This window comes from Pongo pygmaeus, chromosome 16 (assembly GCF_028885625.2).
Source record: "Pongo pygmaeus isolate AG05252 chromosome 16, NHGRI_mPonPyg2-v2.0_pri, whole genome shotgun sequence".
Lineage (NCBI taxonomy): Eukaryota > Metazoa > Chordata > Mammalia > Primates > Hominidae > Pongo > Pongo pygmaeus.
In genome coordinates, this window is record NC_072389.2 from 862550 (window position 1) to 885935 (window position 23386).

General features: G+C 40.6%; 1 long non-coding RNA gene across 1 annotated transcript; it reads left to right on the plus strand.

The window, feature by feature from the left end:
- On the plus strand, positions 1 to 23360 carry LOC134738251 (uncharacterized). Its single transcript, XR_010123859.1, has 3 exons — positions 1 to 104; positions 21090 to 21154; positions 23025 to 23360. It is a non-coding gene; the product is annotated as an uncharacterized LOC134738251 (long non-coding RNA).
- Positions 23361 to 23386: the final 26 nt, after the last annotated feature.

A 23386-nucleotide genomic window follows, 5' to 3' on the forward strand; every position in this document is an offset into this window, starting at 1 on the left:
ATTTCCCACAGACATTGCGGTATTGAAGCGGGAAATTCTGTTCCAAGCGGGAGCCGAGGATGGATCAGGATTGGTGTCTATCCGCCTGACAGACGTGGAATCTGGTTATTAAATCCTGGTTTGACAACCAGGCACATTGCAGGAATATTGGGAAAATTCGAATGCGGACCAACTAGTCAATTATATTAGCAAGTAATCTTACTTTTTTTTTTAGTTCTAAATGTTGCTGTCACAGAAAAAACTTTTTTTTTTTCTTTTTAAACGGATTCTCCCTCTGTCTCCCAGGCTGGAGTGCAGTGGCAGGATCTCAGCTCACTGCAGCCTCCACCTCCCAGGTTCAAGTGATTCTCCTGCCTCAGCCTCCAGAGGAGCTGGGACTACAGAAATGCGCCACCACACCCAGATAATGTTTGTATTTTTAATAGAGATAGGGTTTCCACATGTTGGCTAGGCTGGTCTTGAATTCGTGGCCTCAAGTGATCTGCCCACCTTGGCCTTCAAAAGTGCTGGACTAGAGGACTAGAGAGACTAGGGAGACCAACATGAAATAGAGGACTCCAGAGACTGGAGAGACCAATATGGAGAACAGGACGATTGTTTATTTTAGGGTATGTAGGGTATTCTGCCTGAAGAGACAAGTTTTCTTCTTTAGGCACAGGCTGATATTTATATAGCTCCATTAGCTGAGTGGTAGTTTGCCTAGCTACTGTTGCCTCTATAGCTGACTGAGTGCTTCTAACAAGGAGGGGTAAGAGGCAAGGGACTACTGGGCAAACTCTTAGTATGGCCAGGACTATTCTTATTAAAGTCTTGAATCCACTGAAGGAAGAAAACCAGCCTCCAAAGAGGGAATCTGGAGACTACCTTTTCCAAGTTTGAACTGGAACATGGGGTAATTCTCTCATTCTTGCCGTTATTTCTACAATTGCCTTTCCATTGTCATCAATTTCCAGGCAGAAATGAGTTAGATTGAACTTTCCACATACTCCTCCTTCCTGGGCTGGGAGGTAGTCTAAAGCTAATCTGTTCTGATAAATAGCAATTTTCATTTTGTGGCTTGCTGGGCCAGTAAATCTAATGCATTTGCTGTTTCATTAGTGATCATTTCAAGTACTGCCTGCAAACTTATGATGCGGCTAAGCATGTAAATAGGAGTGCAGTACCCTCACGACCTATCTTGTGCCTAGGTAGCTGGCCTATAGTATTAAATTATTCTTTCAGGGGGCCGATCTGTGTCTTTCTAATTTCCTATTTCTATATCTCTTTTTATGTCTGCATCTCTTTTGCTTCTTCTAACTCCATCATAGACGGGAAACCTTAAAGTTTGTCCCTGTTGCAGCGGGAGTAGGAAGAAACATGGTCTAATTGTTTCAAACACACAGGACTTTGTCCATTTAGCTGGCAACTGTCGATATGCCTGTGGCTTACAGATGCCAATAAAGACCAAGGGGTGCTTGCCAAGTGTTTGGAGCTTCAAGCTGATACCAGGTGTGGTTTAGAGGAGAGAAACAGGAGAACTGATTTGGATGAGGTGCTTTGGAGTCATCTCTGCCTCGCCACAAAATTTTCTTTAGTGTTTCATTATAATATTGCTGTCCAAAGCAGGTTAGTTCTACTGCGTCTGTAAAAGCCTTTCTTCAGGGAGCAACACAGTATCTCCTGATAATAGAAGTCTTTAAGAGCTAGACACTTGAACTTGTGGGCATCCGTTCAGGGGAAGAGTCTATTAGAGTTAAATTATCTTGTGGCATTAACTCTTTTGCTTCCTAAGGCCATTGGTCTCCTACGTTAGTCTTTCTACAAACGTAATGAAATGCCTAGGCTGCCGGCAGTGTTTTCAGCCAGCTGAGCAAACAGGTTTTTGGCTAAAGGAGTAGGCTCTGGTAACTTCTGGTCTACATGCTTATAGAATGATTTAAAGAGTTGGAACTGTTGCTGGGCTGGATGGGTCCGGGTTCTTTTTTGATAACATATAGGTAGATTGCTGGGTATGTGTGTATATACATATGTATGGGGTAACCTGCAGTGTACATGGGTAAGTCTAGCTTTAGAATGGTGAAATTTATAGGATTACAGGTTTTTGCTTCACAATCTGGTTTCACCAGCATTTTGGTAAGCATAATTGACCTTTGTTGTGTGCTAGGGTGCTACGATATGCAATGCCAACAATATTTTTCTGGGGTCCTAGGGGAACAAGGTGGAGTTACTCTTGGCATGCATACGTATTTGTAGTCATTTCTATAGTATCTTTCTAAAGGTAGGTTACCACAGACAGGGGAGTCTTGGTCTGCTGCCTGACAAGCATCAAAATACAGAGAAATAGGCCCTTGGTAAAAGGGAGGGACCCTGGTTTGGTTTAAGAGAGGACCTTCCTTTGATCTCTCATGATGAGTCTCTTGGCAATATTTCTTCAGTAGCTGCTTGAGTGTCTGGTTCATGCGTTCTACTTTTCTTGAACTTTGCGGCCGATAGGCTGTGTTTAACTTCTATTTTATTTTTAACAGTCTTGTTAAATCTCACACTATTTCAGCTACAAATGCTGGCCTATTGTCTTACTTTAAAGTTAGAGGCTGTCAAAACCTAGGGATAATGTCTTTTAGTAGTACTTTAGTCACTTCTCGTGCTTTTTCTGTCCTGATGGGGAAAGCCTCAACCTATCCTGAAAAAGTGCAAATAAACGCTAGCATAGACTGATAGCCTCTGCCATGGGGCATTTTGATAAAGTCCATAAGCAAGTTTTCACAAGGCATGAAGGCATGGCTCCTTCTCCTGTTCAGTTTCTTAGAGGAGGGGTTCTTTTTTTTCTCTCTCTCTCTTTTTTTTTTTTTTTTTTTTTGTAATTTCATATAATGGCTTAGCCATCAGTGAGAAATTTATAATCTAGATACAGCAGAATCTTGCTGCTTTCAACTTCTAATATGACGATGGGCTCTTGGAGGCCTAATGAGAAGGAGTGTGGTCTGTTTTAGTCCTCACATCTTTCAGCTCCTGCTAGCCTGATCAGATCAATATCTGGTTCCTCTAAGGTGCGGCAGCCTTTGGCCAATGGCCTCTTTGTCTCATGGCCTTGGCCATTTCTTTCATTGCCTTCTGGACATTCATCTTTCTAGTGTCCTTTCTTTTTGCATCTCGCACACCGATACTTCTCTAGCCTTGGTCAACTTTCAAATCCTTGTCTGACTTGACTTCTTCTACATCCACGTCTGCGTCCACGTCATGTTACATTGGTAATCTCTTTTTCTATAAGGGCTGCTGCCAACAGATCTTAAGCCTCCAGTCTGCTTCTTTCTTTGCCTCCTGGTCACAGTTAACATACACTTTGGTGGCTACTTCTACAAGCTGGATGACATTCATACCTGCAAAACTTTCTAACTTCTTCTTCTTCTTCTTTTTTTTTTTTTTTTGGACAGAGTTTCACTCTGTCGCCCAGGCTGGAGTAGAGTGGCACGATCTTGGCTCACTGCAACCTCTGCCTCCTGGGTTCAAGCAATTCTCTGCCTCTGCCTCCCAAGTAGTTGGGATTACAGGTGCCCACAACCACACCCAGCTAATTTTTTGTATTTTTAGTAGAGACGGGATTTCACCATCTTGGCCATGCTGATCTTGAACTCCTGACCTCGTGATCCACCTACCTTGGCCTCTCAAAGTGCTGGGATTACAGGCGTGAGCCACCGTGCCCAGCCAAAACTTTCTAACTTCTTAAGCTTTCGTTTAAGAAATCACTTGGGCCTGTCCTACAAATGATGTATTCACTATACACTGATTTTCAGTGGCCTCAGGGTCAAACGGGGTGAAAGCCGGTATGTCTCATAGAATCTTTCATAAAACTGGCTAGGACTCTCATCACTTCCTTGAAGCACTTCTGAAATCTTCTTTATCTTAATGGCTTTCTTTCCATCATCTCAGCCTTTGCAGAAGTGCCTCTTGGTACCTCTGCAAATGCTGAAACTGAGTTGCATCCTCTGGGTCCTAGTTAGGATCTTGGTCTGGGAACTGACCTTGAGTGTATGCCTGAGCATGCACTGCGTTTGCTGATGCCTGGGCTCCTAGCCAGCATCTGGGAACTGACCTTGAGTATATGCCTGAGCATGCACTGTGTCTGCATCATGTCTGAGCATGCACTGCGGCTGATGCCTGGGCTCCTAGCCAGCATCTGGGAACTGACCTTGCGTGTGTGCCTGAGCATGCACTGCGTCTGCTGATGCCTGGGCTTCTAGCCAGTGGAGAGCTTCCTGGGTTACTCTCCTGCGTTCCTCAGTGTTAAATAATGTGAGGAGGAGCTGCTGGCAGTCTGGCCAGGTTGGATTGTGTGTCAGAAAGATGGATTGTATCAGATCTATAAGAGCTTGAGGCTTCTCCATGTATGAGGGAGTATGGTGTTTCCAGTTTAAAAGATCAGTGGTTGAAAAGGGCTGACTGATGAAAGTCCATTGCCTTCTTTGGACTTGGCCTTGGTCATCATAATAAATGGGTCCTCACGTCTCCTAGAGAGGCATTTGCAGAGCTTGAGCACCACCAGATCTGAGACAGCCTGCTTGACTATCTTGACTTCCTTCCCTGGCCTTTGAAGGCTCTGATCCTCCCCTTTGGGGTGAAACTTGGGGCATGCTGGCTCTTCAGTCTGGCTCCTGGGGGGCTGTTGTACTCAGTAAAGAGGGGTAGGCTGGGACATGTGGAGGAAGAATCTCTGTTCTTTCTGGCAGCTCCTGCAAAACTGACTTTTCTTGCTCTCTTTGGGACTTGTTTAACTCTGTGTCTGCCAGTGAAGCTGCTCTTACTTTCACTCTTGGCTGGGCTCAGGCCACACTTGTTTCACAATAAGCTGCTAAACAGGGCTGGATCAAGGTTGGTCTTGTCTATGCTATATTTAACCGTGAATCAATATAAGGAAATTGATCTGGATGCCTTGGGTGTCCTCTGACTCTTGTCACCACCTTAAATACACAGCCAATTATTTCCTTATCTGTAGTTCCTTCGGTCGGCCATCTAACACTAAAAGAAGGCCATTCTAATTCACAGACAGTTCTCAACCTCTGTGGGGTTAGCTTAACTCCATAATCCTCTGCAAAACCTTTCTTAAAGTTCTGTAACATGCACTCTAACGGGGTAAGTTTTGATGACTTTCTTCCTATTCTTTCTTTTATGGCACAGCACACTCTTTCCTCTCATTTCGGCCTACTATACCATCTCCTATTAGGGGAGTTTTCAGAGGCTGCTTGGCTTTGGAGAGTTCCTTATTCCTGCTACAACTCTGAGCTTTAGGGCAGTTCTTATTAGTCATATGCAGATCGCTACTGTTCGTAGTCGGCCTTACACTTTGCTCGGAGCACACAGTCCACGCTAAGAGATCTGTGACTCCTTACTTCACGGCTGATGAGCTTAATTAGGCCTTTTCATTCACACACTTTCACACACTTCTCTACTCCTAGGTACACCCCTGTGTACCTAACTGGGGTGGCAAGCCACTCTCACCATCTCTAGTTTCTTTTTCTTAACAGACTTAGCAAGACAGTCTCACATCTTGTGTTTGTTGGGGTGTGAGTTCCATCTGAATTGGTGAGCCTTTCTCACCGCCTTTAGCCTCTCTGGGTTGGACTATTAGGCGCACCTCGGGAGGTGATCAGGCTCCTTTTCCGTCCTTATGGGATGGGTCCTGCCTTGGGCCTTAAAACTTTACCACAGTTCTTGAAGCACACTGTTTCTGGAATCATCCTGGAGCCTTTCTTTAGGTTATGTTGCACTGCTGGGTAGGGGTGCCGGGTCACGTGAAAGCCGATCTGCTCTCTGGGTTGAAGCTCTCCTGGTGGTGCCTGGGGTCACAGGTCTCCTGAGGCTGGGGGCTGTAGCCCCTAGAGGCAAAGGAGACAGTAAACTTTCCATCTCTGCTCCCTTCATGGTTGCCTAAAATGTTGCAGGAAACTGAGGATGAGAGAGGCTGATATGCAGAACAGGAGGGTTGTTTATTTAAGGTACGCACCAGCTCAGCTTTTTTTTTTCTTTTTTGAGATGGAGTCTGGCTGTGTTGCTCAGGCTGGAGCACAGTGGTGCAGACTCAGCTCACTGCAACCTCCGCCTCCTGGGTTCAAGTGATTCTTGTGCCTCAGCCTCCTAAGTAGCTGGGTTTACAAGCACGCACCATCACACCTGGCTAATTTTTGTGTTTTTGGTAGAGACGGGTTCTCACCACGTTGGCCATGTTGGTTTCGAGCTCCTGACCTCAGGTGATCCACCCACCTTGGCTTCCCAAAGTGCTGGGATTACAGACATGTGCCACCATGCCTGGCCCACTTCTCCTTTTCTAATCTAGATGGCTTACATTTATTTCTGTTGTCAAATTGTCCTGGCTAGCACCTCCAGCACAATGATGAATGGATGTAGTGAGAGTGGATTTATCTGTCTTGTTCCTGATCTTAGCATATAAGTATACAGGCTTTCAACATTAAGTATGCTGTTGGCTGTGGTTTTTCATATGTCCTTTATTAGTTTAAAGATGTTCCCTTCTTTCCTTCTTTGTTGAATATTTCATCATGAAAGGATGCTGGATTTTGTTTCTGCAACTATTGAGATGACTGTGGTTTTGCTTATTGTGTTGGTATAGTGTATTATATTAAATAATTTTTGGCTGCTATCCAACCTTCTATACTTGGGATGAATCCAACTTGGTCATGAGGTATTATTATTTTTACATGTTGCTGTATTCTGTTTGCTTGTATTTTATTTATTTTATTTTATTTTATTTTTTATTTTATTTTTTGAGACAGAGTCTTGCTGTGTCACCAAGGCTGGGATGCAGTGGCACGATCTTGGCTCACTGCAAGCTCCACCTCCTGGGTTCATGCCATTCTCCTGCCTCAGCCTCCCGAGTAGCTGGGACTACAGGTGGCCACCACCATGCCTGGCTAATTTTTTGTATTTTTAGTAGAGACAGGGTTTCACTGTGTCAGCCAGGATGGTTTCGATCTCCTGACCTTGTGATGCCCCCGCCTCAGCCTCCCAAAGGGCTGGGATTACAGGCATGGGCCACCATGCCTGGCCTCTCCATTTGCTTGTATTTTATTGAAGAGTTTAGCATCTGTATCCATAAGATATATTGTTCTGAATTTTTCTTTCCTCGTGATGTCTTTGTATGGCTTTGCTATCATGGTAATACTGGCCTCATAGAATGAGTTGGGACATGTCTCTATCACTTCTATATTTTAGAGAGTTTAAAAGAATTGATCCTAAATCTTCTTCAAATATTAGACAAAATTCACCAGTGAACTTTCTGGGCTAGGGCTTTTCTTGGTGTGGAGTTGTTTCTTTATTAATAATTCAATCTCTTTGCTTATTATGTCTAGTGAGAGCATTTTTTATTGCATCAGTGTCACTGGTTTGTGTCTAGGAATTTTTCCATTGTATCTAAATTATCTAATATTTTGGCCTACCATTGTTCATATTATTTTTCCTTAAATGTTCTTTTCTTTTTGCAATGCTGCTAGTAATATATCCTCTTTCATTTCTGATTTTAGTTACTTGAGTCTTCTATTTTTCCTAGTCAGTCTAGAAAAATGTTAGGAAAACTCCCTGCCAGAACTGAGCTATCCTACATAATGGAGAGGAAGCTCTCAGACCAAAGAAAGAGATAGACCATTCCAGGCTGGTAGATAGTCAAAGATTTATTCAGGAGGAACTTACTGGGATAGTCTTGGCAGCAGAAAGATGACACAGGTCTCCACATTTGCAGTGCAGGCCTGTCTAACCTTTTATATCATGAAAATAACAAGAGAAAAAAGAAAAAAAGCCATCTAAATAGCTTTCTTAATTTATTTACTTTCTACTTAAAGGAATTGTTCGGGTTTCCTACAATCTGGTCAACAGTTTTAGGTGAGGGGATGCAGGGGGATGTTCCTAGCAACAGCAGTTATCTTGGTCCTTCAGTTCCTGTGTGCTACAACTCACTACTTCTTGGTCGTATACCCAGAATACATTTTCATGACAATAAGGTTTGTCAATTGTGTTAAGCTTGTTTGAATGTGCTTCTGGTTTCATTGTTTCTCTCTATTGCTTTTCTATTCTCTGTTTCATTGGTTTCTGCTATGATCTTTATTATTTCCTTCCTTCTGCTTACTTTAGCTTCCATTTTCTCTTCTTTTCCCGGTGTCCTTATGTCAAAAGTTATGTTATTAATTTGAAATAGTTCTTTTTTATTATCTGTATTTACAGAAATAAATTTCCTTGTAAGCATGTCTCTAATTCTTTCATTAAGTTTTGTATGTTGTGACTTCATTTTCACTCCTCTAAGTATATTTTCAAATTTCTGTTTTGATTTCTTCTTTGATTAGTAATTTGGATGTGTTGTTTAATATCCATGTATTTGAGTTTCCCTACTTTTTTCTTATTAATTTCTAGTTTCACTCTATTGTGATTGGAGTACATGTTGTTCAGTTCCTTTAATGGCCTAGTGTAGAGTCTATGATGGACAATGTTGATGAGCCCATGAGAAGAATGTAGCTTCTCTTGTTGTACGGAATGTTTTGTGCGTGTTTTTCAGGTCTAGTTTGGACTATGAAGTTGTTTGAGTCTTCTGTTTCCTTGTTGCTCTTCTGCATAGTTTTTCTATCCGTTAGTTAAATTGCAGTATTGAAGTCTCCAGTCATCATCAATTTTGACTGTCATTTCTGTCAGTTTTTGTTTCATGTACTTTGGTGATGTTTAATTGGATGCATTTACGTTTATACTTGTGCTTTCTTTCTTACTGATGGATTGGCCATTTTATTATTGTAAAATATCTCAGATTATCTCTAAAAACAATTTTTTTTTTTTTTAGACAGAGTTTCTCTCTTGTCGCCCAGGCTGGCATGCAATGGCATGATCTCAGCTCACTGAGGAAATAACATAACTTTCACTCAACCTCCGCCTCCAAGTTTCAAGCAATTCTCCTGCCTCAGCCTCCTGAGTAGCTGGGATTATAGGCACATGCCACCACAACCAACTAATTTTTGTATTTTTAGTAGAGACGGGGTTCCACCATCTTGGCCAGGCTGGTCTAGAACTCCTGACCTCAGGTGATCTGCCCACCTTGGCCTCTCAAAGTCCTGGGATTACAGGCATGAGCCACTGCACCTGGTCAGTTTTTTTTTTTTTTAAATTCATTGTGTCTGGTATTAGTATAGCTACTTTAGAATAGCTTTCTCAGGGTTTCTGTTTGCATGATATGTGTATTTCCATCCTTTTACTCTATTTATATCTTTGAATCTAAAATGTTACTCTGGTACATGGCATAGAGGATCTTATTTTTTATTGTCTGACAAGAATTAACTTTTGATTAGTTTGTTTAATCAAGTTATATTTAATATTATTATTGATATAGTTGGATCATATCAGACATTTAATTTTTGTTTTTTATTCTTCATATGTCCTTTTAATTCCTCAGTCCTGTTTTCTGCTTCCTTTTGCAAACAGTGAATATTTCCTTTTTTTTTTTCGAGACAGAGTCTCACTCTGTTGCCAGGCTGGAGTGCAGTGGCGCAATCTCAGCTCACTGCAACCTCTGCCTCCCAGGTTCAAGGGATTCTCCTGCCTCAGCCTCCTGAGTAGCTGAGACTGAAGGTGCCTGCCACCACGCCTGGATAATTTTTGTATTTTTCATAGAGATGGGGTTTCACCATGTTGGCCAGGATGGTCTCAATCTCTTGATCTCATGATCCACCCGCCTTGGCCTCCCAAAGTGCTGGGATTACAGGTGTGAGCCACCGCGCCTGGCAACAGTGAATATTTTCTAAAATGACAATTACACTTCTTTAATGATTTTAGTACTCTATTTTTGGCTTATTATCCTAGTCAGTGTTCTTGGGCTTACATTATACATCTTAACCTTTCAGAATCAGCTTCAGAGTCATGCTAATTCAGAATAGTTTCAGTTAGACACAAAAACATTACCCCTACCTTGCTCCACACCCTTCTGCACATAGCTTTGTACCCTATGTAGTTCTATACCCTTCTTATTGTACCTTTTAAGGTATTATTCTCATTTATGTTACATCTATAAGTACTAAAAACTCAACAACACATTGTTACAATTTTGTCATATAACCGTGTCTTTTAAGAAGCTGAGAGGAAAAAGTAAAGCACATAAATATTTAAAATTTTAAGTTAACCTTCTTATTTATCGTTTATGGTTCTCTTCATTTGTTTTTATAGACTTGAGTTGTCTGTAGTGTGATATATGGAGTTGTTGTCTTAACCCAATACAGCTTTGTTCCCACTCATCTCGGTTAGACTGTTATTGGCAAACATATTAAATTTTGTATATCACAGGACAAACAATACGTTCAATAGACATTGTTTTATAAATTGTTTTCTAAATCCAGAGAAAAAATAGAAAAATGTGCATTTATACTGCCTTTTATTATTTTCATAATATAAAATATATTAGTTTTAGAGTTTCATATTTACTTTTACTGGTGCATGTGTGTGTGTGTGTGTGTGTAAATTTGGATTATTGTCTTGGATTATGATTTTCAGCCGAATAACTTCTTTTAATGTTTTAATGTTTGGGAGGCCGAGGCGGGTGGATCATGACGTCAGGAGTTCGAGGACAGTCTGGCCAACATGGTGAAATCTCATCTCTGCTAAAAATACAAAAATTAGCTGGCCGTGGTTGCAGTCCCCTGTAATCCCAGCTACTCCGGAGGCTGAGGCAGGAGAATTGCTTGGACCTGGGAGGCGGAGGAGGTTGCAGTGAGCCGAGATTGAGCTACTGCCCTCCAGCCTGGGTGACACAGTGAGACTCTGTCTCAAAAAAATAATGTGTAAAAGCAAGCTGTATCCCAACCACCTTGGGCACATGTCATAAGAACCTCCTGAGGCTGTGTCATGGGTATGTTCTTAACCTTGGCAAAATTGAGTTTCTGAACTAAGACCTGTCTCAGATATTTTGGGTTCACACAGGAAACAAAAATATGATCATCATCTACATGTGGTTTCATAACATGTTTTACTCATTTAAGGACATGTCATCAATACTGACTAATTTTCATTGAATTCTTGCTATGTCCCAAGTACACTGTGTCCTGGGCACTTTACATTAAAATCCATTCAGTCTTCCTAAAAATCCGTTTTACAGATGGGGGATGTGGGGCTCAGAGCCCTTGATAATTTACCCAAGGCTACACAGACAGTAAGTATAGAGCTCAGATGTGAGTCCAGGTGAGGTTGTTCCCCAGCTGGAACTGTCAGCCATCGCTGTACACTGCCTCTCTGAGAGAGAAGATCCTTGAAATCCATTTTTATTCTAAAGGTTGTGGAGTTGTCATTTGAATGTATGTGAATGAATTTAAATAATTAATTTCTTACCGATAGACATCCAGATAATTACAGATGAATAACTGAATGCATCTGTGTGCATTCCAAATATTTCCTTTTGATAAGTTCCTGGTAGTGGGATTGCTGCGTGAAAATTTATCTTAAGTGCAACAAGAAGTTAGAGCTTCCCAGAGATGCCTGAAGGAGGATCTGTGTTCCTAGCCTGCTTTACGGAGTTAGCACTGATCTCGTGGTTTGATAAGAGTGTGGACTGCAGATGCAACCTCGTAAGCCACAGCTCTGTTCAGAGTGCTCCTCTGCCGTGGTTATTGCATCCCATGGGAGGGTGTGAAAGCACTGGCAATGGTGGTGGGAGTGCACCCCAGTTCTTACAGTGCACCCCAGTTCTTACAGACTCTGGCTGCCACTATTGGCTCAACCTGCATCTGGGGTTGCCCTTCAAGCAGCAGTGAAGAAAGTGGTAAAGAAACAAAAATCTTTAGAAGAAAGGAGCTGCTATGTGGATTATGAGATTAGGGCTAATGAAAAGCATGTCCCCAAAGAAGAAAGGGGTATCCCAGCCCCTCTTCAATCATGAGTAAACTTTTGAATGGTTACCTCATTTCTTGTAATTTCAGGTATATGTTTAATATCTATGAAAGGATTTGGAGCCCAATATTCAAACTGATCTGTGTACGTACCTCCATATTTCTAATTCTAATTCAGATTTTCTCTAGCTGGTTGTGTTCCTGGACCAAACCAAGAGTCAGGCTGCTTGTTCTCATGGTCCAGTAATGAGATGTACACAAACTTGGAAAGAAGAGATTTTATTTCTGTAACCAGGTATAGGGAGAAGGCTGGGGAAAACATCACCAGACCAACTAAAAGTTACCAAGTTTTTCCAGTGCTTATATACATTCTAAGCTGTATGTCTATGTGTAAGTGTACATTTTCCTAAGGACAAAAGTGACAGATTCCACCTAATCTACAACTAAGGTCTGGGTCCTGGAGACCTTCCTCCAGAGCCTCAATAAGTTTACCTAATCTAGATGGGGTCCTGGTGCTGGAGGTGATTACCGTTATCTTGTCTCCAGCTAAGGTGTGGAGGTCTGGGGGAGTTTCTTCAGACATCCAATAGAAGCTTTTTAATCCTAAACGCATCCTGGTGTGAGGAATATAAGCATTTCTTTGTTATCTTGTTGCACTTCAAGGCCAAGGGAAGGCCTAGGCCAGACTTTTGTTTGGCTATTGTTACATTCCAGCCTTTGTGTAAGGGCAACTCCTTGTTCAGCCTTTAATATTTAGCCTAACCAGTTCAGTCAGTGTGGAAGCAGTTGTCATGGAGGCCTGCCTGTTCAACTGTTAATGAGACCTGGTCTGCCACAGTTTTGCTTCACTTTTCCAGTATTTCTGAGATCAGCTGGAACCATCAACCTAAACAGGAAACAGAGTCTCTCTAAAAGAAAATACACTTGTTTGGGAGTAGAGCATTGAATAGAAATATGTGTGCCATAGTAAACCATGTGCATATGCAGGGAGGTAAAGATTCTACTAGAACATTTTTATGTTGCTGTAAAGAAATGCCTGAGGCTGAGTTATTCATAAAGGAAAGAGGTTTAATTGGCTTATGGTTCTACAGGCCTTATAGGATGCATGGTTCTGGCATCTGCTTCTGGTGAGAGCCTCAGGAAACATTTATTCATGGCAGAATTTGACGTGGGAGCAGGCACATCACATGGTGAGAGCAGAGGCAACAGAGGGATAGGAAAGGTGCCACAGCTTTTCTTTTTTTTAAGACGGATTCTCACTCTGTCACCGAGGCTGGAGTGCAGTGGCGTGATCTCGGCTCACGGCAACCTCTGCCTCCTGGGATCAAACGATTCCTGTCTCAGCCTGCTGAGTAGCTTGAATTACAGGCACATGCCACCAAGCCCAGCTATTTTTTTGTATTTTTAGTAGAGATGGGGTTTCACCATGTTGGCCAGACTGGTCTCAAACTCCTGATCTCTAGTACTCTGCCCAACTCAGCCTACCCAAGTGCTGGGATTACAGGCGTGAGCCACTGCGCCCGGCCTCCACACACTTTTAAACAACCAGATCTCTCATGAACTCAGGGTGAGAACTTATCACCAAGGGGATGGTGCTAAACCATTCATGAAGACCTTCCCCCATGATCCAGTCACCTCCCCAGGTCCCACCTCCAACACTGGAGATTACATTTCAACATGAGATTTGGAGAGGGCAAACACCCAAATTACATGAAAGACAAAGGTTTTCAAAGGAAACAATGAGGAAAGTTACATAATTGTTTTGAAATAATTATCCTTGGCTACAAAAATCAAAAACAGTCGTGATGCCAGTCCATGGTTGGAAGGCAGTAGTTACTGGGCAGAATGTCCAGTACAGAAATATTTTTTTTGTATAACGTTGTCATGGACTTTGTGCAAGGTTGTAATTTTTGTAGAATCTTTTTCATCATCAGGCATACATGCATGAGAATGCTCTCTTCATGGCCTTCCCCAGCTCGAGCTGTCAGAGTTTTCTTATCACTAGTGACTCCATTTTGATTCTGACAACTTTCACATTTCCCTTTTGTGCTCCAGATCTTTTTTCCAAAAGCATCACTGATCAATCATCTTTTAGTTTGGTTTTGATGGCCCTTGGTACTAGGTTGCACCTGTTTTGGTTTTTGGTCTCGTCCCACATTGAGGCAGGGGGTAATTGGCACCTAAGAGTCAGTGTCAAAATCCTTTTAGGCACATTTGGAGCAACAAGGGAGATTTGAAGGGAGTATTTTTCAGGCTAAGTCTACCTGGAGTTCATTATTAAGTTCGAATTTGTCTGTTCTGTAGTCTTTTGCTATCATCTCAAAGTGCTGTACTGGCATTATTCTATTAGGAGTTGTACTTTTGGAAAAAAAAATTTAAGTAATGGATACACAGTTTAAAAAGGGAAATTATGAAGTAAATAGTAATAGGACAATTCTAGTTTGCATAATGGCTTTGAGCCATTAACTTAGGCTTACAGAAAACTAATTGAATAAATCAAATAATCATAGGGAATCAGGTGAAATGGTGTAACCACGTGGCCTGTCTTCTTCTTTTATGTCTATAAATTTCTAATTTCCTGGAGAAATTTATCCAGGTACAGCATATAGTATTGACAATAACGCAGTCATTTCCTCATTTAACCAAATGATACTTATTAGTAGAAGTTATTGATTGTGAATTTTCATTCACATCATTATTCTGCCAGGTGAAAAATGTAGCATTAAGGAGGAGGAGGGGTAAAAATCTCATCACATGGAGTCTTGTTCTAATGACCTGGGAAAATCTGTTCTACTGACCTGGGAAAATCGCCATGAAAACATTAACTTCTCCTGATTTGTAGTTTGAATGTCTTTGGTCATGACATCAGTTGGTTTGGTGAACTCTTTCTGTGATCCATACATCAGGCACATGTTTATTCTTTAAAATTTATCTAGTTTCGGCTCATAGGGCTTTAGTAACAGAGCAGCTTTTGCTTTTAGTTGGAGAGTTGTTGCCAAATTAGGAGAAATACATTAGGAAAATTCAGGATCTAGTATAATCTACACGTAGATAACAAGAACTTGAAAAGAATGCACAGGTTTACAATCTACTAACAGGTGCATTATAGTTTTTCTTTAGAAACTGAACTTTTTCTCTACATTAATCTACAGAAAGTTCAGGTTTAAAAACCTCTTGAGGCCAAAGCAAGCGAGGTTTCAGATTTTACTTACAATCTTAAAGTTCTTGAGACTGCCAGGAAGTGACAATTTTTACTCATTCACTGTCAGGGTGGAAGCACTGGAAGCCAGGCTTTTTATGCACATTCTTAAATATGAGATTTCAGTTAAAGCCTTAATAATATAACCAATGTTTTCAATGGTATTCTGTTTATGAACAGAAACAGATATTTATCAAGTAAAAATAGAATACTCACAAATACTTTGCAAATTTTGGAGGAATCAAATAGGGAGACAAAATGAATGCTTCCATCTTTGTTCAAAAAAGTATACTTTACTGAATTTTTGTAAACTATAGGTAGCTTACGAGATAAAGTTTTCTTAAATCTGGAAAACAAAATATTTCAGAATGAATAATGTTTCAAATAAAAGTCATAAAAACATCGTCTTCATGAAACACTTAATTTCATGTAATTGTTTTGTTTTGTTTAATCTTGATTAACAGTTTTATAAACCCATCAGTTTATTTATTTGAGCTCTGGAGATTTTTATTTAGTCTACTGATCTTAAATTATCAAAAATTTTGCCAGGCACAGTGGCTCACATCTGCAATCCCAGCACTTTGGGAGGCTGAGGCAGGTAGATCACTTCAACTTGGGAGTTTGAGACCAGCCTGGGCAATATGGAGAAATCCCATCTCTCCAAAAAAATACAAAAATTATCCAGGAGGCTGAGATTAGAGGATTGGGAGGTTGAGGATACCATGAGCCAAGACTGTGCCACTGTATAACAGTTTGGGCAACAGAGTGAGACCTTGTCTCAAAAAATTTATCAGAATTCTGTGTTCAAGAGTATTTGTTATTTTCCATGAAAAGCAGTTTTGGAATATAGCAGATTGCAAACGCTTTTGGAGAAATTTTCATGACAACTGTGAATGACAAAAACTTGGAATAGCCATGGTTTAAAATCTGATCAAAGTCCCAACTGACAATGAAACCTGGTTATTTTTATTTCATGCAACCAGAATCATGACTGACTACATCACATCAGGACAATCAGACTTTTATTAATTTCAAGTTATGTTGGAGTAAAACACTGTTTTTCTAGATTTTTCAGGACATATATTTCAGCATCAGGACATAACAGCAGAGTTGGAACCACAGAAAAAGTTACAAGAGTTGAAAAAAGGTTGAAGGAAAGTTATCACCTCAGTCAAGCAAAATGTTATGCCTTTTTAGGCAAAAAAAAAAAAGGTGGGGGAGCTGAATCTCCATCCTCAAACTATGCAAATTAAATAGATCTCAGAAAGATATTTGACAGAAATGTAAATTGTCTGTAGTTTAGAAGATGGCTGTAAAGGGAACAGATTTCAGAATTAAAACTCAAAACTTCTTGCAACTATATGAAAACTAATCAATACTTTAAGAAAACCTTGTTGTTCTAACATAGGGGACCACATATTTTCAGTTTTGTATTAGTGTATTTTTAATGCCAAAGTTAAATCCTTACAAAGACTTATAATTTAATTTTCTTCTGATTGTAACCAACTTGGTCACATGCAAAACATCTTGCATAAATTCTCTTTTCACAAATGAGTTACTCAGACCATTGGTGACATGCTTGGGCTTTCCACTTTGTCCTGTACCTTCCCTCTTAAATAACTAGGCATTTTAGTTTAGGATGAAAATTTACCACACAAGATTCTTTGTCATGTGAAATATTTCTTTTCTTTTCAACCTTCTCCTATCTCCATTTCCCTATCAATAACTTTCTTCACATCTCTCTCTTCTACTTACTGGTTCTTCTTTTGCATTTCACTGTCTTTCCTGAATCAATATTTTGAAACAACCTTTAAATAACCTTCAAATTATATAAAATTATTATTTATTTCTCAATAAAGAGCATATTTGTAGGCATTTCTTATACATTTTTTTCTTATTAAAAACTCGTCCTACTTTTTAAGGCACACTTTCATATAGAATTATACATATTAGTTAGACCAGGCATGGTGGCTCTCATCTGTAATCCCAGCACTTTGGGAGGCTGAGGCAGGAGGATTGCTGGAGCCCAGGAGTTTGAGGTTGCAGTGAGCTATGATCATGCCACTGCATTCCAGCCTGGGTGAGACAGTGGGATCCTGTTCCCTCACCCCACAAAAAGAATTATCCATATTAATTACAATTTTATTATTTTATTTTATTTGAGACAAGTCTCAATCTGCCACCCATGCTGGAGTGCAGTGGCACAATCACAGTTCACTGCAGCCTCAACCTCCTGGGCTCAAGCAACCCTCCTACCTCAGCCTCCCCAGTAGCTGGGACTACAGGCATGTGCCACCATGCCTGGCTAACTTTTGTATTTTTTGTAGAGATGGGGTTTTACCATCTTGCCCAGAGTGGTCTGAAACTCCTGGGCTCAAGCGATCCACCCGCATCGGCCTCACAAAGTGCTGGGATCACAGGCATGAGCCACTGTACCTGGCCTATATTAATTAGAATTTTAAACTTGTAGTAACCTTAAATTATAGTGAAAACTTAGGAAGCAAGAAATCTGTCACATATCAGTATTATCAGTATTTTATGGGTGAGAACAATTTTATAGCAATATAGAAAGTTATATGGGTATAGAAATCCATATAACATATCTACATAAATATAACTCTAGGAAAAAGTTAACATAGCAACCAAAATTATGACTAATAATGTAGGGACCAGCCCCACAGGGTTGGTGGGTTTTCTCCTCGTGTGTGGAGATGAGAGACCATAGAAATAAAGACACAAGACAAAGAGAAGAAAAGACAGCTGGGCCCAGGGGACCACTACCACCTAGACACAGAGACCAGTAGTGGCCCCAAATGCCAGGCTGCACTGTTATTTATTGGATACAAGACAAGGGGCAGGGTAAGGAGTGTGAGCCATCTCCAATGATAGGTAAGGTCACGTGGGTCACATGTCCACTGGACAGGGGCTCTTCCCTGTTTGGCAGCTGAGGTGGGGAGAGAGAGAGACAGAGAGGAGACAGCTTATGCCATTATTTCTGCATATCAGAGACTTTTAGTACTTTCACTAATTTTGCTACTGCTATCTAAAATGTGAGCCAGGTGTACAGCATGGAACATGAAAGCAGACTAGGAGCGTGACCACTGAAGCACAGCATCCCAGGGAGATGATCAGGCCTCCACAAGAAGTGGTGGAGCAGAGTCTTCTCTAAACTCCCCCGGGGAAAGGGAGACTCCCTTTCCTGGTCTGCTAAGTAGTGGGTCCTTTTCCTTGGCACTGACACTACTGCTAGACCACGGTCCGCTTAGGTGACAGGCATCTTCCCAGACACTGGTGTTACCGCTAGACCAAGGAGCCCTTGTCTTCTGGTCACTTCTCACTATGTCCCCTCAGCTCCTATCTCTGCATTGTCTGGTTTTTCCTAGGTTATGATTGCAGAGTGAGGATTATCATAATATTGGAATAAATAGTAATTGCTACAAACTAATGATTAATAATATTCATTTATAATCATATCTATGATCTATATCTAGTTTAACTATTCTTATTTTATATATTTTCTTTATTACACTGGAAACAGCTCTTGCCCTCCATCTCTTGCCTGGGCACCTGGGTGGCTTGCCACCCACATAATAACAGATTTCTAGAAGAGACAAATATAAAACCATCTGACCAGTAAACTCGGGTAAAATGTACACTGACCATTTTGAAGATATTTCTATTTTTATTTAACCACTAATTTTAGAATAGTTTATTTATCACAGATTTAATTAAGTCACATGAATTAAAAAGCATTTAGGTTAATTATTGTATATTTCATGAGGCCATTTATCTAAATAGACTTTATTAAGGGATTTCTGGATCACTACACCAGATTTTACCATGTAGACAAAACATATAACAAAATACATGTGTATATGCATAAACACATCTGACCACATATACACACACAAATAACAGATCTTACGGTTTTTTTATTTTAGACTTCTAGTCATGAGATAGTATTACTAATCCACCAGTTTATAAAAGACAGTTGGACCCAAATTATATTTTTTGGCAAAATGTAAAACATGGCTAAAATTTATTTGCCACGATAGGTAATCTAATAAGTGCTGTGAACCACAGTTTTGATAAAGCAGTTTCCATGGCAGTTTGACTTTTTAAAAAACTTTTTTCACCTTTTCTTAAGTTTCAAATGAGTTTAGGGTTATATTTTCAATGTTTACATTTAAGCTGGGACTGGATAAATTGTATAAGAAAAATAAAATCTCCATGTAACCTTGAATTAGTAGCAAATCTATTTTCTGTTTGCCAGTGTGATTTGCTTGACTAGCAAGTGTGGACAGGAAAGATTTTTAGCGGTTTTAAGTTATTTATAATTTTTATTTTTTGCTTTTGCATGGCAGAAATAGCAAAATTTTTGTGCTAGACACACCTTAGATTATTGCTGTAAGGTCAAGGTTTTGACCTGTTTGATCTGAGAGCCTAATTTCATAAATATTTATCTAGTTATTTTTCTCTTATATTAACTTCTAATTAAGTATTCTGTCATTGTACGCAATTGTAAGTCAGGTAAATCTAAATTTATATTTCTTACTTTTTCTTAACACACGGTATTTTAGAATTAAATTTATATTTCTAAAAATTATCTCACTTGTTGATATCATGAAGCTGTTGTAATTTATAAAGCCATTAATTTGAAAACTCTTTAAGATTTGGGGCACAGGCCAGAATTCCATAAACAGTGAATGGGCAGAAGAAGAACAGAGAGAGGTATACAGAGAACTTAGAAAACTCTACATGTTAACTCTATAATTGCAGGTTTTTCAAATAATGACTATTGGAGATCTGAATTTTCCTTGATGTAATTTTTCCAGCAAGTTAAAAATATAACCCATAATATATAACCAGCTGGAGTCCCAGAAAACCTAGCATGCCTTAATGTTTGAGAATGCGATTCTGTTTTGTTTTTTGGTTTTTGGTTTTTTTTTTTAGATGGAGTCTCGCTCTGTCGACAGACTCTCATGCAGTGGCACAATCACGGCTCGCTGCAACCTCCACTTCCCAAGTTCAAGCGATTCTCCTGCCTCAGCCTCCCGAGTAGCTGGGACTACAGGCACATGGCACCACACCTGGCGATTTTTTTTTTTTTTTTGTATTTTAATAGAGATGAAGTTTCACCATGTTGGCCAGGATGGTCTTGATCTCTTGACCTCGTGATCCACCCACCTTGGCCCCCCAAACTGCTGGCATTACAGGCATGAGGCACAGCACCGGGCAACCATTCTGTTTTTCATTAATCTTGCAAGAGTAGAGAAAATCCTATAAATCCTGTCATGGAATTTCAGGGGTTTAGGCCAGTGTTTTAGAGGGTGACAACTGTCCTGGCAGCTTTAATTACCCATCCTGACCCACCATTTGGAATGTTTACTTTTGCTCTTGGTAGAATTTCAGAAACAAGGATAAAGAGTCAAACAAAATCAAAAGAAACCAAGAGAAGATTGTTCACAAAAATTTTAACCTAGACATGCCGATCAAAATATTAAACTAGGCATGCAGATCAATTTGAAAGTAAATTCACTAGAATATATGCCTCACAGACAGAAAGTAAAATCTGTAGAAACCAAGACTAATCCAGAAAGACACTGATCTTTATTCCAGAAAGGACTTACCAGAAAAGACAAAAAGTCTTCTATCATCTCTGGAGGGATGTGTGGTCCTTCATTAAGGTAGCTTATCCAAACCATTCCCAAATGGCATAAAAAGCCTCTACCAAAAGGAGGGAGCCTTAGCCTGAAAGAATACAGGAAAAACAGGCAAGAAAAAACAAGCTGTGAAAGAAAGCAAAGAGCTCAAAGGGCTCAAAGGTGAGTATTGCACCCTGGTTCAGGGAGTAATTCCTCTAAATCTAGGTTTCCGAAAAAGAACTCAGTGAAAAAATAGTCTGGAAGATTCTTGGGGGGTGGTAAATAATTATACTTTCTGTGGTTAGTTAGGGAGAACATCTGTGGGCTTTTGGGTTAAAGGACCACTGACATCATGAAAACCAGGGCAGCCTCTCCCAAGAATACTATGTTCCTCCTTGTCTTCTTCATTCACAGAAAGGATTCCCTTCATCTGAGGAAGCCAGTTCTCATCCAAAGGATCCACCTCACACAAGTCCAGGGTAATTACAATGTATTGGCAACACCTATTCACTATATTGTACATTTTGAAAAAGCTATTAATTTCACTACATCTGCATTTAACTGTTCAGCACACAATTGCAGACACTGTGTGCAGAGTCTTTTTCTTGGAATGCTGATTTCCTGGACTCAGTGCTTTCTCCAGAGGTTTTGCACAATTTGGGGATATTCTCTACAGAATGGAGTAGGCTTTTTTTGCTAAATACCAAAGACAAGCTCTTGAGAGGAAAAATCATGTTTCTATATAAAAGTAAATGTGATTCCCAATGGCCTACTTTGAAAGAAAAAGGACAAAACTGAGGTGTCATTCCAGACAGTGTGATAGGTATGTCAACAAATGATAGGTATGTCCAACGGACACATCCAAATACATGCTTCCTAAAAATGGATCAATTTTTATTTATTCAACAAATCTCTTTGTGAGCTGCTTTCCAAAAAGGCAAAATCACTTTCTTTGAATGGGTAGAAAATCTTCCAATTTTGAGGGTAAATTGGAAATTGAGGAACAATCAAGTCATTCATAGCAGGGTCAGATAAGTCAGGAGGATGAATGAATGGAAAGAATGCTGTTGGTGTCCAAAGGTAAACCTGGCTTGCTTCTGGCAGGTGGCATCTAAGGCACATACAATGTGGCAGCTTTGAAGGCAGAGGGTCTTGACATTGACTCTCCACAATGATATGGAGATCAGCGTGAGTGCCCGCATGTTGACTCCTGGGAGACTACTAAGCATTTGCCACCTCCTCCAAGGTGGAGTGCCACAAGAAGGCTCCAGAGTCATTCACAGGTGTTGGCAACTACCAGCATCAGTGCAGCTCTCCTTACCTGATCAGCTAGAGACACAGACAATATTGGCGATACAGGATTCTTGTGGGATTTGTTTGCTTCCAGCATAACAGATGAATTTTTCTCCAATAAACACAACAATTCATTTTCAACAGGAACCAGTTCCTCCTAAGTATGGAAGATTCACCATGTCTTAGTGTGGGTTCCCCCAGGAGCAGACCTTAAGACAGAGATTTCAGTGCACGTAGTTTATTTGGGAAATGATCCCAAGGAGACTGGAAGCATTAGACAGAGATTTCAGTGCATGTAGTTTATTTGGGACATGATCCCAAGGAGACTGGAAGCATTAGAAAGCATTCAGTGCACATAGTTTATTTGGGACATGATCCCAAGGAGACTGGAAGCATTAGACAGAGATTTCAGTGCATGTAGTTTATTTGGGACATGATCCCAAGGAGACTGGAAGCATTAGAAAGCATTCAGTGCACATAGTTTATTTGGGAAATGATCCCAAGGAGACTGGAAGCATTAGACAGAGATTTCAGTGCATGTAGTTTATTTGGGACATGATCCCAAGGAGACTGGAAGCATTCGACAGAGATTTCAGTTCACATAGTTTATTTGGGGCATGATCTCAAGGAGACTGGAAGCATTAGACAGAGATTTCAGTGCACGTAGTTTATTTGGGGCATGATCCCAAGGAGACTGGAAGCATTAGACAGAGATTTCAGTGCACGTAGTTTATTTGGGACATGATCCCAAGGAGACTGGAAGCATTAGAAAGCATTCAGTGCACATAGTTTATTTGGGACATGATCCCAAGGAGACTGGAAGCATTAGACAGAGATTTCAGTGCATGTAGTTTATTTGGGGCATGATCTCAAGGAGACTGGAAGCATTAGACAGAGATTTCAGTGCACGTAGTTTATTTGGGGCATGATCCCAAGGAGACTGGAAGCATGGGTCAAGGAGCGACAGAATGGGACAGGGAACAGGAAGAAGACAAAATAAGGATGTGTTGCGAAGTGAGTTACGCTGCAGACGACTGGTGCTTACTCCCATGACAGAACTCTAGGGAGCCACGTCGAACATGGACCTCAGAGATACACAGCCGGGGGACAACGGAACTGAGGCATGTATTCTCCACTCCAGTCAGTAGTAGAAGGCTTTTCTGCAGTGGGGAATGGAACCCAGGCCAAGTGGGCTCTAGCTGCAGAGAAGGGGATACACAACCTTAGGTAAGAGGGTGCACATCCCAGCCATTGGATGTGGGGCTGGAGGAAGACATTTGGCTGGGCTCCTACCGTGTATACTATTATACTGTTAGGGTTAGTAAGAGACAGGTGGTGATGATGTTGTCAGTTAAGAAAAGCCGTCATTTGCTTAGTGAAGTGTGGAATTGTCCTGGGAGTGTAACTTGCTAAGTTAA